Consider the following 10,869-nt stretch of genomic DNA (forward strand, 5'->3'; position numbering starts at 1 on the left):
CCAAGTCGCAGCCTGGAGAAGCCCCCTGACTGCGGTGCTCCGTGTGTGGGGCTGGCAGCTGTGCCCCCCGCCCAGTGCTGCAGCCAGGGGCTCCAGCCTGCGCCCCACACGCTGCTCCCATCCCTGGGCCGCGCGGGCTCTTCTCCAGGCTCCTGTGGCCCCGAGCCGGGTGCCCACGGAGCCCCGGCCCCGCTGGGCTCTGGGGCGGGGGGGCACCGCGGCTCCCCGGGCAGCGCCCGGCCCTCGGCCCCCTCCAGAGCCCGGCGCCAGCGGCGCTGGCCGGGCCTCAGCGCTGTGCGGGCAGGGGAGGCCAGGGCGGGCCGCAGGCAGCGCCCGGCCAAGGGGCTGAGCCCGCGCCAACCCTTCCCTCCTGGCGCTCTCTCCAGCTGGCAGAGGACAGGAGCCGAGCGGCCGAGCACTCGCGGCGGGCCCTGCCGTACCTGCGGAGCCCACAGGAGTCCCTGCGACAGGCGGCCATCAGGTTCATTGGTGAGCCACGAGCCCGGGGCCCCTCCCCTCCCCGCCCCGCCGCAGCGCGGCCCCAGCCCCGGCTGCTGCCCCGGCAGCGGGATCCGGGCCAGGGGCCGTGGAGCCCCGCCTGCCCCCGGGGCTGCCACCGCCCTCTCGCAGCCGTGCCCTCGGGCGTCGGGATGCGGCGAGGGCCCGGGCTGAGCCCTGCCGGGGCGAGGAGAGCGTGCGGCCGCAGGGCTGGCAGCGCCGCTGAGAGGGAGCTGTGCCGCTGGGGCCGTGACAGGCTCTGTGTTCCCAGGCATCGCCGGGCGGCACCTGAGGGGCCAGCAGGAAGAGCTCCAGCTCATCTGCGAGGGTGAGTGAGTGCAGCCGGCTGTCAGCGGGGGCTGGCGGGGGGAGCTGCAATCCCTGCCCCGGCTGCGGAGGGCTCTGCTCCCTGCGCGGACGAGCGGCGGCGTGGGCAGAGCACAGAGAGGTTTCAGGGGCGCGTGGGGGATTTGTGGCCAGCACCTTCGGATGTCCAGGGGCCTTCGATCCCGTTGGTCCCTGCTCCCTCTTGGCCATGGCCAGAGCAGGCTGGGATGGCCCTGGCAGGGGGGGTCTCCTCGGGTCCCCGCAGATGCGGAGTCTGACCGTGCCTCTGTTCCTCTCTCTTGCAGCCCTTGAAGACGCGTCCCGTGACATCAGCCCTGCCGTTTCCAGCCTGGCGCGTCAAACAGCCTACGTCCTGCGGGCCCTGGAGAGAGCTCCGCGCTCCATCTTCCAGGTGCTGCGAGATGGACTCCGCAGGGCATGCAGGACACGGCCTCGTCTGTCGGGCCGTGGCTAGCTGCAGTGCTGCAGCTCTGCAGCGACCTGATCTGGGAGGCTCTCTCTGCTGGGGCCACCTGAGCCAGCGGGCATTTTTCTTTCAGATGGTTCTTTTCTTCTTTTGGTTTTTCCTTTATATGTAAATATAGAATGTGTTTGTCTGAGATTAAAAATAGTTCATGCCTCAACCATCGATATAAAGTTTTTTCTCATTATGAAGAAGCTACAACCAAAGATGCCTCCCTGAATGGTGGGACTTTGAACTGAAAGTCAAACTGCTGATTAGATAAATTGAGTTTGGGGTGGGGGGAGAGCGCAGCTCACAGAAGCCAGGTTTACACAGACCACCCCAACCAATCGAGGCGGGGGGAGGGGGAGGGAGGAGGTTTCAGGTTCACGGAGTAACCTCTGGTCAGAGGCACTGAACAGCCATCCTCCATTACATAAACCGGCCCGGCTGTGGAACTCCCAACCCCACAGGCCACAGCCACGGCACTTTCACGTGAGAGGCTTTGCAGCACAGGACTGTGCGTGATGCAACAGATCCAGAGTCGGCGGTGAGAGACTGCCCCCCTCCCCCAGGGGGACATGCCTGGACATTGCTACCTGGCTCGAGGGTATATAAACCCATCCGATTCTGTGCTTTCTGGGGGGACCTTCACCACCAAGAACACCAGCTGGAGAGGATCAGCGGAACATGGTGGGGATCCACGGCGTGGTGATATTTTCCTTATTCTGTCCCTGTCACTCTTTCTGTCCCCCGCCAACTATTTTCTACTTCTTTCTTTCTCTAATATTTACCATCAAATAAAACCCATACCATTGTCACTGGCATATGGTCTCGTTTGCACCTTAATTTGGGCAGAGGCATTTCTAAGAACCTTAAAAAGGAATTGTAACAGTGTTCTAATACACAGACTCCCAGGAGCTTTCTTCTGGTGCCCAGTGTCTGCAGGGCAGAGGGGAAGAGGGGAAAAAGGGTGCTTGTGCTCAGCAAGTTGCCTGGGCGTGCAGTGTGGAAGGGGAAATGGCCAGAAGCCCCCTGGCCTTTGGTGGTTCTGCTGAAGCCTTAACGCTGCCGACAGAGCGGCTGGGCAGGGGCCGGAGCTGCGGGGACGGCTGCGAGACGGGTGCCTGGAGATGGCCGCAACTCCTGTCCCAGGCAGGAACCGCCGTCTGTGTCCTCCTGCCCGTGCGTTGCTGGCTGGACTGCTGAGGGCTCCGAGGTGCCTCTCGATCCGGCCCCTCTGGAGCTCCGTTGGGGCTGCGGCGCTGCCGGGCCGGGCTGGGGGAGAGCCTGAGGGGCCGGGGTGGTGGGAAGGCCTGAGGAACCGGGTGTCAAAGGCCATAAGCAGCCCCCAGGCAGCCGCCTCGTTCCTGCCACCCGGCTGTTCCGGCACTTCCCCGATGCGTCTGTCTCCCAGGCCTGCGGCAGAAGCCCTCGAGGCCGGGCCTCAGCAGGAGGTGGGGAACACCCCAAGGTGCCCAGGCTGGGCCGGCTGGGGACAAGGAGGGCAGGGGGGCCATGCCGGGGCACGGCCACTGGCCGCTGCCAATAAGGGGCAGCGGGCAGAGGCAGGGCTGGCGGCCAGCCCGGGCCCCCGCGGCTGCCCAGGCCACGGTGCTGTGACCGAGGCCCCCCTGACACAGAGCTCGGGGCCCGCACAGCTGCTGCCTCCACGGGGAGGCCGGCGATGTCTCCTCGAGCAGGGCTGCCGAGTCGCTGCTGCCAAAGCGGCTCTGGACGCCGCAGAAACAGCACCAGAGCGTGCACAGGAACAGCAGCAGCCCGAACGCCTGCTCAACAAAGCATCCGCACCAGCCGGGATGCCAAACGGGGGGATACTGTGGGCACAACTGCACGTGGCTGGGCAAAAGGCTCCAGCAGAATTGGCCACAATGGCTTTCTCTTGCCTTGCCAGCCTCACAGCGACGCTCGGCAGCTTCGGCTGCAGCCCGTGCCCTTGACTGACTTCAGTGGCCGTGCTTGAGGGTGTTGTAAACGAGGCTGAGACTTTTTGGAAAGAAAAGCCAACTCCTTTATTTATTAACAACTGAGAGCGGGAACCCAGGATAAGCCCAGGCTCCGTGAGACAAGCCGGAGTAAACCAACACTCAAAAAAAGGACAGTGCGACCCACTGGGTGCTCCCTCGGACCCCAAGTTCCGCAGGAGGACCCCCGGATAAAGACCCAGGTCCGTTCTTATACCCTCTGTCCATTCACAATTGGTGGATTTGGGATCCTTCTTCTGATTGGCTCACTTCCAGGGCTTCTATTGGTCTTTATCAACATGCACTTTTGTCCACTCATTTCCCGAGGGCGTTGAATGATTGGATAATCCTTTATCCAGTAGCGGCCCAAGATGTTGACATCACCTGCATGAGGTGATTTTCTAGTCCATCACGTCATCACGTCCCCAATTGCGTCTCCACCTGGTGCTCACACTCTGATATTACACCTGGGCAGTCTTGCAATATCCTCAGTTAACATGCCCGTTTGTTCAACTATCAACTCCCCTCTTTTATATCTCATCCAAACAGTAACAATCAACACCCAGAAACCGATTCATTTATTCCAAGGGCAGACTCGCCTTCCGCAGCCGCATTGGTGCCATCGTGAGAGAGAGACTCTGATGGGACACAAGCCCTGCGCTGCAGCTGCTGTCCCTCTCCTCCATGCAGGCCCATTAAAGACACATGCATGAGCTTCCAAAGCAAGCTTGGACTTGCTTGGAGCAATGGAAGAAGCAGCCGGCACTGAAGAAAAGCAGGGAGCGGTGGCAGATGTCCAGGGGGGGCGGGAAGCGCTTTGGTGTCTGCTGAGGAGACGGCCCAGTTCCCAAGCTCAGGCTTTGCTGCTAGAGGATCCTGCTTTGCTCTTGCTGGAGCTGGAGGCCATTCCCTACCAATGCATGGCCACTTGATCCATTGTTCCTGGATCAAGTCTGCTGGACCTGTGGCAACAAGTGTGTCCTGTGTCCCTGTGACAGCGGAAAAGGGCAGGACATGTCTGCTTCCAGCGCCTGTCTTGGCTGCTCCTTCAGGGTGCTGGCACCATCATCAGAGACACCCAACGGCGTCTCCTCCCCGAGCTATCCCTATCCTCTGCGCTTCCCCAGGTGTCTCCCTTGACGTTCCCTGGGGAACCTCCCTGCTTGTGGCCATCCATTGCCGTGCTCAACAAGGACGCAGTTGTGTTTGGACGTGAGCTGCCACAGCCAGACATGCAGCAAGTGGAGCGTAGACTATCAGAGGCTGGGCCGATTCCTTTTTTTCCAGAATGCAAGAAAGACAGAAAGGCACAAGGAAACGTCACAGTGTCTCTCTAGAATCTCTTTGTCCTGTGAAACTCAGCAGCTGAAGCTGTTCTGGTGCTCCTGCTAATCTCCTCCATGAAAACATTCATTCCAGGAAGGAGCAATGTCGGGGTCTCCTCCCCCCACCATGTAGCCCTGGGAGAGGGGCCCTGAGGGGACAGGCACGGGGTTTCCTAGCCCCTGCTCAGCCTCGTTCCCCGTTGGTTGTTTTGCGTTTCCCTGCGCGGGCAAGGACCCTCGGGTCCCGTGATTGTAAGAGTTCCTCGGCAGAGCTCCGGCCACGCGGCTGGAGAAATAACCATCTCTGAAACATCTACCAAGAATCTGTACATATATATTTCTTTTCCACGGGACTCCTGGTTTGATATGTCGTGTTACAGTATCCCCACTGTAACAGAGCAACATCTCCTGTCACATTGCCCCCAGTCGCTCCAGCTGCTCCTGCCAACAGCCCCCTGCAGGAAGGAGCACAGACCCCAGTGCGCGTTGGCTTTGGCTGCCCATGGGCAGAGAAGCCCCCCGGGGCACAGGTCTCTGGGGCAGGAGACGGGCGCCAGTGCTGCCAGGGCTCGAGGGGTGGCAGGTCTGCTTCGGCAGGGACTCTGCCACACCTGCCGATTGCAGCGTTCCCCGGGGCCCAGGGGTCAGAGCAGCATTCGTGCCCTGGCCCACACGTTCCCTGTCTGCGTCACACCCCTGGGCTTAGGATGGCCACCGGCCGGGACGCGTCCCAAGGAGGCCGTGCCAGCTTCTGTGGAAGGCCCCGTGCCCTTCCCGCCGCGGCTGCGTCGGCAGCCGTGGGGGCTCCTGCTGCTGCCCCGAGCCCGCAGAGCAGGGGAGCGTTTGCTTATGGTTGGAGCCGTTGCTTAAGTTCCTGTCGGGCTGTCTTAGACACTCGGGGCAAGGGATTCCTTCCAAGCTGGGCCACTTGGGGCGGGCTGGGGGCGGCCCAGGGCAGGTGGCATTGTGTGCAAGGGCCCTTTGTGACACGGTGCAGCACGGTCACCGTGGGTGTCCCAGGGCCCTTTGTGACACGTGCCGCTGACATAGGTGCTGGCGGCGACGCGGCCACGCCACAGTGCTCGGAGCACGCGACGGGACAGGACGGGACAGAGCGGTGCCGCACAGCCCACTCGTTCCTTGCCGACCCGGAGCTTTTCCGAGGCATTACTCCTGCAGTGCCCTCGAGGCCAGACTGCAGGACTTGGTGACTCGGAGCTTTTCCGAGGCGTCTCCCTTTCCTGCGGCCGCTGCCCTCGAGGACAGACCGTGGGATTTGGTGACCTGAATCATTTACGAGGAGTCTCCTGTCATTGTGGCGGAGCCCTCTGAGACCAGAGTGCAGGACTTGCTCTCCTGTAGCCTCCCTGAGGCTTCTCTGTCGCAGGTGCCTTCAAGGCACAACTGCACGACCTGCTGACCCGGAACCTTCCCAGGCATCTCTCCTGCAAGTAGCCATACATCTACTCAGTGTCATGGAGCAGAGGCCCCTGACCGTGCCCAAGCAGGCCTTGGGGGAGGAAGAAGGCCCTGGAGCTGCCCCAGCACAGCAGCCTGCAGAGCTGGAGCAGTTCCAGCAGCCGCAGGAGGGTGAGTGGCAGAGCTGGGCCCCAGGGCTGGTGCCTGCAGCCAGCTAGGCCCCGTCCCATCCCATCCCATCCCATCCCATCCCATCCCATCCCATCCCATCCCATCCCATCCCATCCCATCCCATCCCATCCCATCCCATCCCATCCCATCCCATCCCATCCCATCCCCTGGGAACATGCCCATGGACAGGAGGGAAGAGGGGCCGGGGCAGACCCCCCCGCAGCGGCCGTGCCCCATGCCCCGGCCCAGGCCCGGGCTGTGTTCTCCGGCCTCTCCCGCAGCCCCTCAGCTCTGGCCGCGCTCGCTCTTTGCCAGATGCAGCCGTGGACCGGACACAAGAGCAGGGCCCCGCCCGTGGCCGCTTCCGCAGAACAGCGCAGGTACCTGCAGCCATCCCCACCCGGGCTGGGCCTGCTGTCGCTGCTCAGCCGAGCACCGCGCTGGCAGCACCCCATGGAACATCCCTCCCTTCTTTGCCCTTCTCCTGCAGATGATTTGCAAATTCATCAGGAGAATTCGGGCGGAAGAGAGCAGCGTCACGGGCACTGGGGTCAGAGCATACCCTCACATCTTCAAAACCAAGACCAGTGCCGCCCTGCTGGATATGCTTGTGGAGGAGGGCGTTTCCAGCCCAAAGCAAGTAAGCAGCCTGTGGCCAGGGCTGGAGCCCCCCAGGAATCACTCGGCCACCCAAGCCACGCCCGCTGGTCACTTTAAGCCTTTGAGGCCATCACAGTGTGCTGGGAAGGGAAGCGCTTCTCTGCAGAAGCTGGGGACATTAGTCCCTCTGGCAGCTTTCCAACTCTCCCTGTGCCTTCTCCAGGTGCCCGCCGTGGTGAGGTACATCCACCAGTGGCTCCTGTCCAATGAGTATCCTGAGTACAGACTGTCCAGGACCCTTCTGGATCTGACTGAGGCCTACCCCACTGATGTGGTGATGACTATCCTGCGTGTGGCCCCATCATGTGACAGGTATGGGGCCCACCTGCCCAGAGGGCCCAGGGCTCACCAGCCCATCGCCCTGTGGAGCCCGTCCCAGGTGTCTGACAAACGCAGAGTTCCAGGGCCCTCTGGCTCCTCCGTTTCCCAGCCCTGGCATGTCAGCCCCCAAGCCTGCTGCCATGCTCCCTCCCTGCCCCTCAGGGGCCCGTCCTCACAGCGGTGGGCTGCCTGGGTGCTGCCTGTGAGGGGCACTGGGCAGAGGCAGGGCTGGCAGCCAGCTCAGGTCCCCGCTGCTGCCCAGGCCACGGTGCTGTGGCCGAGATCCCCCCTGAGACGGAGCTCTGACCCCACAGAGCTGCCACGGCCATGTGGAAGACGCTCATGTGCTCAGTCAGGACTTCAAAGACAGTCATGCCGCTACTCCTCGATGTGCTGGAGAGCTGGCCAGAGCACAGCACGCGCACCTCCGACGGGGACGACACAGACGTCTTTGCCCTGGCTGTGAGTTTCTGGAACCGGCCCTTGCTCGCCCCCGCGTCGCCGCTCCAGCAGTTCTCCATCCTCCTTCCCCCACTGCATCTGCCTGCCTCAGGCGCTGGGCTGAAACTGGGGCTAGGGGCAGGTTCAGGGGCACCAGGCCCGGTGCTCCCCCCTGCGTCTCCCCTGGCCTCTCCCTCCCACGCTCGGGCCCTGCCACATGGACACCTCGGCAGTGAGCGCTGTCTCGGCGTGGTCTGTCCTCTGCAGGCAACTCTGGTGATGTGGAAGATCCTCCAGGTGCCCTGTGTGCCACACGTAGTGACAGTCTATTTGCCCCGCCTCTTTGTGCATCTGCTCTTCCAAGTGTTCTTCAGCACAGTGGAGATGCCAGAGAAGGTCGAGAACTTGTGGAGAGCATGCCAGGAGCAACATGGCCTTGCCACCGACCCCAACAGGTGCTCCATGCCAGTCCTCCTGTCCCACCCATGTCCCCAGGGCAGGAGCCAGTGCCCCCAGCGTGACCTGGGCTTTGCTCTGCACACAGGTTTGCAGTGCAGACCCTGAAGGACCTGCTCTGCCGACTCTACTATGAGGACGTGGTGGTGGCCGTGGAACACAAGCGTGGCTGGGACACGCTGCTCAGTGCTGACACCCACCACCACGCAGTGGGTCTGCTGGCCAGGTGAGGCCCCCTCCTCCCCAGCTGCCCTCGGCATCTGTGCCCTGTGTCCCGGGTGCCCCACACAGTCCCCGTGGTCATGGGCCAGAGGGCCTTGTCACCGGGGGACGGCCGGCCGGCCAAGGACACTGGAAAAGGCTGGGAGAGGAGGGTCCCCAAGAGCAGCCGCCTCCCAAAAGACCCAGGTCCCCTTGCAGGGTGGCGGGGAAAGACCAGACCTGTGTGAGTCTGTCCTGGCAGAGGTTTGCCCCCCCGGCTCACGGTCTTGCTTCCTTTCTCCTCCTGCCAGGGAGATGTCCCGGGCCTCCAAACTCGTGCGTTTCCGGATCGTTTGCCACCTGTTCAGGCTGCTCAGCGGGGAGGAGCCACGCCGGGATCTGCCTGCCCTGGCGTTCCTTGTGGAGGTGAGCCCGATGGCCAGCGCAGCCTCGCGGAGCTGCCTGCCAGCTCTCTGCCCTCTCGTAGCCGCAGCTGCCCGGGACGGTGCCCGCGCCCTGTGCTGCTGCCTGGGCCCAGCGCTGCACGCTCGCGGGCTCGTGCCGGCCGGCTCCCCCGTCACTCCCCTGTGCCTTTCAGGTCCTCTCAGATCCCCCTTTCCAGCGTTGGCTGGACTGGAGTAGATGCGGTGACAGCGTCCTGGAGATCATGTCCAAGAACCTGCGGAGCGAGTGCAGGGAGAGGCGTCGCCTGGCGCTCAGAGGCCTTGTGGTGCTCAGCAAGCATCCCTCGATGGTGAGAAGGGGGCAGCGGCTAAAGCTGCGCTGGCAGCGTGGGGCTGGGGAACGCAGTCGCTTGGGCTTGGCTGGGCTTCGGGCACTGAGGCAGCTGCTCCCAGCTCTCCTGCCTCCCGGTTCAGCTGCCCGAGTGCTTCGGGACAGGCCTTTGGCCTCTGGGCCCTGCAGCAGCAGGGTGCGGTTGCACAGCCTTGTGTTCCGCACAGACCAAAGGAATGTGGAGCCTGACCGAAAGCCTCGTGGAGCTCCTGCAGGAAGACGACAGCGACGTGGTTGGGATGACCGTCGCCGTCCTCAGCTACTTGTTCCTGTACAGTGGTGCCCCGATACCCAGCCCCATCGCCCTGCAGCTGGCTGAGGCCCTCCTGCCACTCTTTGACAACGTAAGGCTCCGTGCCCCCAGCCACGGCCACTGGCTGCTGCCCGGACACTTTGTGCCCTGTGCATTTTCAGGCCCGTGCCCAGGTGGGCCTGGAGCGGCCGATGCGGAGGTCTGTCTTTCTTCCTTTCATACAGGATGATAGCCAGGTGCGGCTGCGCTCCATGTTCGTCTTCCAAGAGATGATGCCTTTATTAACGGCAAAGGGAAAAAAGGCCCTGAAGTCACACGTGCGCCAGAGCCTGCTCCCACTCTCCTTCCACTGCCATGACGAGGACTGGCACGTGGCCAATGTGAGGACTCCTGGGCTGCCGGGGTTCCCCTGGGAGGGGGCTCGGCCGCCTCCTGCCCTGGCGCCGCATGGGCTGCAGCATCCTCCTGGCCTCGGCACAAGGACACGGGTCCTGTGCCCTGGGCTGTGCTGCCATCTCCCGCTCTCTGCTGCTCTCCAGGCCTCCCGGGAAACGCTGCGTTGTGCGGCCAGCTTCCTGAAAAGGAGAGATCTCGAACGCATGCTGGATGTGGATCAGACATGGAGGTTCGGCGAGGGCCTGGTAAGGACGGCCTGGAAGCCCAAGTCGCAGCCTGGAGAAGCCCCCTGACTGCGGTGCTCCGTGTGTGGGGCTGGCAGCTGTGCCCCCCGCCCAGTGCTGCAGCCAGGGGCTCCAGCCTGCGCCCCACACGCTGCTCCCATCCCTGGGCCGCGCGGGCTCTTCTCCAGGCTCCTGTGGCCCCGCTGGGCTGTGGGGCGGGGGGGCACCGCGGCTCCCCGGGCAGCGCCCGGCCCTCGGCCCCCTCCAGAGCCCGGCGCCAGCGGCGCTGGCCGGGCCTCAGCGCTGTGCGGGCAGGGGAGGCCAGGGCGGGCCGCAGGCAGCGCCCGGCCAAGGGGCTGAGCCCGCGCCAACCCTTCCCTCCTGGCGCTCTCTCCAGCTGGCAGAGGACAGGAGCCGAGCGGCCGAGCACTCGCGGCGGGCCCTGCCGTACCTGCGGAGCCCACAGGAGTCCCTGCGACAGGCGGCCATCAGGTTCATTGGTGAGCCACGAGCCCGGGGCCCCTCCCCTCCCCGCCCCGCCGCAGCGCGGCCCCAGCCCCGGCTGCTGCCCCGGCAGCGGGATCCGGGCCAGGGGCCGTGGAGCCCCGCCTGCCCCCGGGGCTGCCACCGCCCTCTCGCAGCCGTGCCCTCGGGCGTCGGGATGCGGCGAGGGCCCGGGCTGAGCCCTGCCGGGGCGAGGAGAACGTGCGGCCGCAGGGCTGGCAGCGCCGCTGAGAGGGAGCTGTGCCGCTGGGGCCGTGACAGGCTCTGTGTTCCCAGGCATCGCCGGGCGGCACCTGAGGGGCCAGCAGGAAGAGCTCCAGCTCATCTGCGAGGGTGAGTGAGTGCAGCCGGCTGTCAGCGGGGGCTGGCGGGGGGAGCTGCAATCCCTGCCCCGGCTGCGGAGGGCTCTGCTCCCTGCGCGGACGAGCGG

General features: G+C 64.2%; 1 long non-coding RNA gene across 1 annotated transcript; it reads left to right on the forward strand.

Annotated features, from left to right (window-relative positions):
* Positions 1-497: 497 nt before the first annotated feature.
* Positions 498-1,474, forward strand: LOC125322129. The gene is made up of 2 exons (XR_007201858.1): positions 498-826; positions 1,131-1,474. It is a non-coding gene; the product is annotated as an uncharacterized LOC125322129 (long non-coding RNA).
* The last annotated feature ends 9,395 nt before the right edge of the window (positions 1,475-10,869 follow it).

The sequence above is a fragment of the Corvus hawaiiensis genome, chromosome 2 (genome assembly GCF_020740725.1).
Source record: "Corvus hawaiiensis isolate bCorHaw1 chromosome 2, bCorHaw1.pri.cur, whole genome shotgun sequence".
Taxonomy (NCBI): domain Eukaryota; kingdom Metazoa; phylum Chordata; class Aves; order Passeriformes; family Corvidae; genus Corvus; species Corvus hawaiiensis.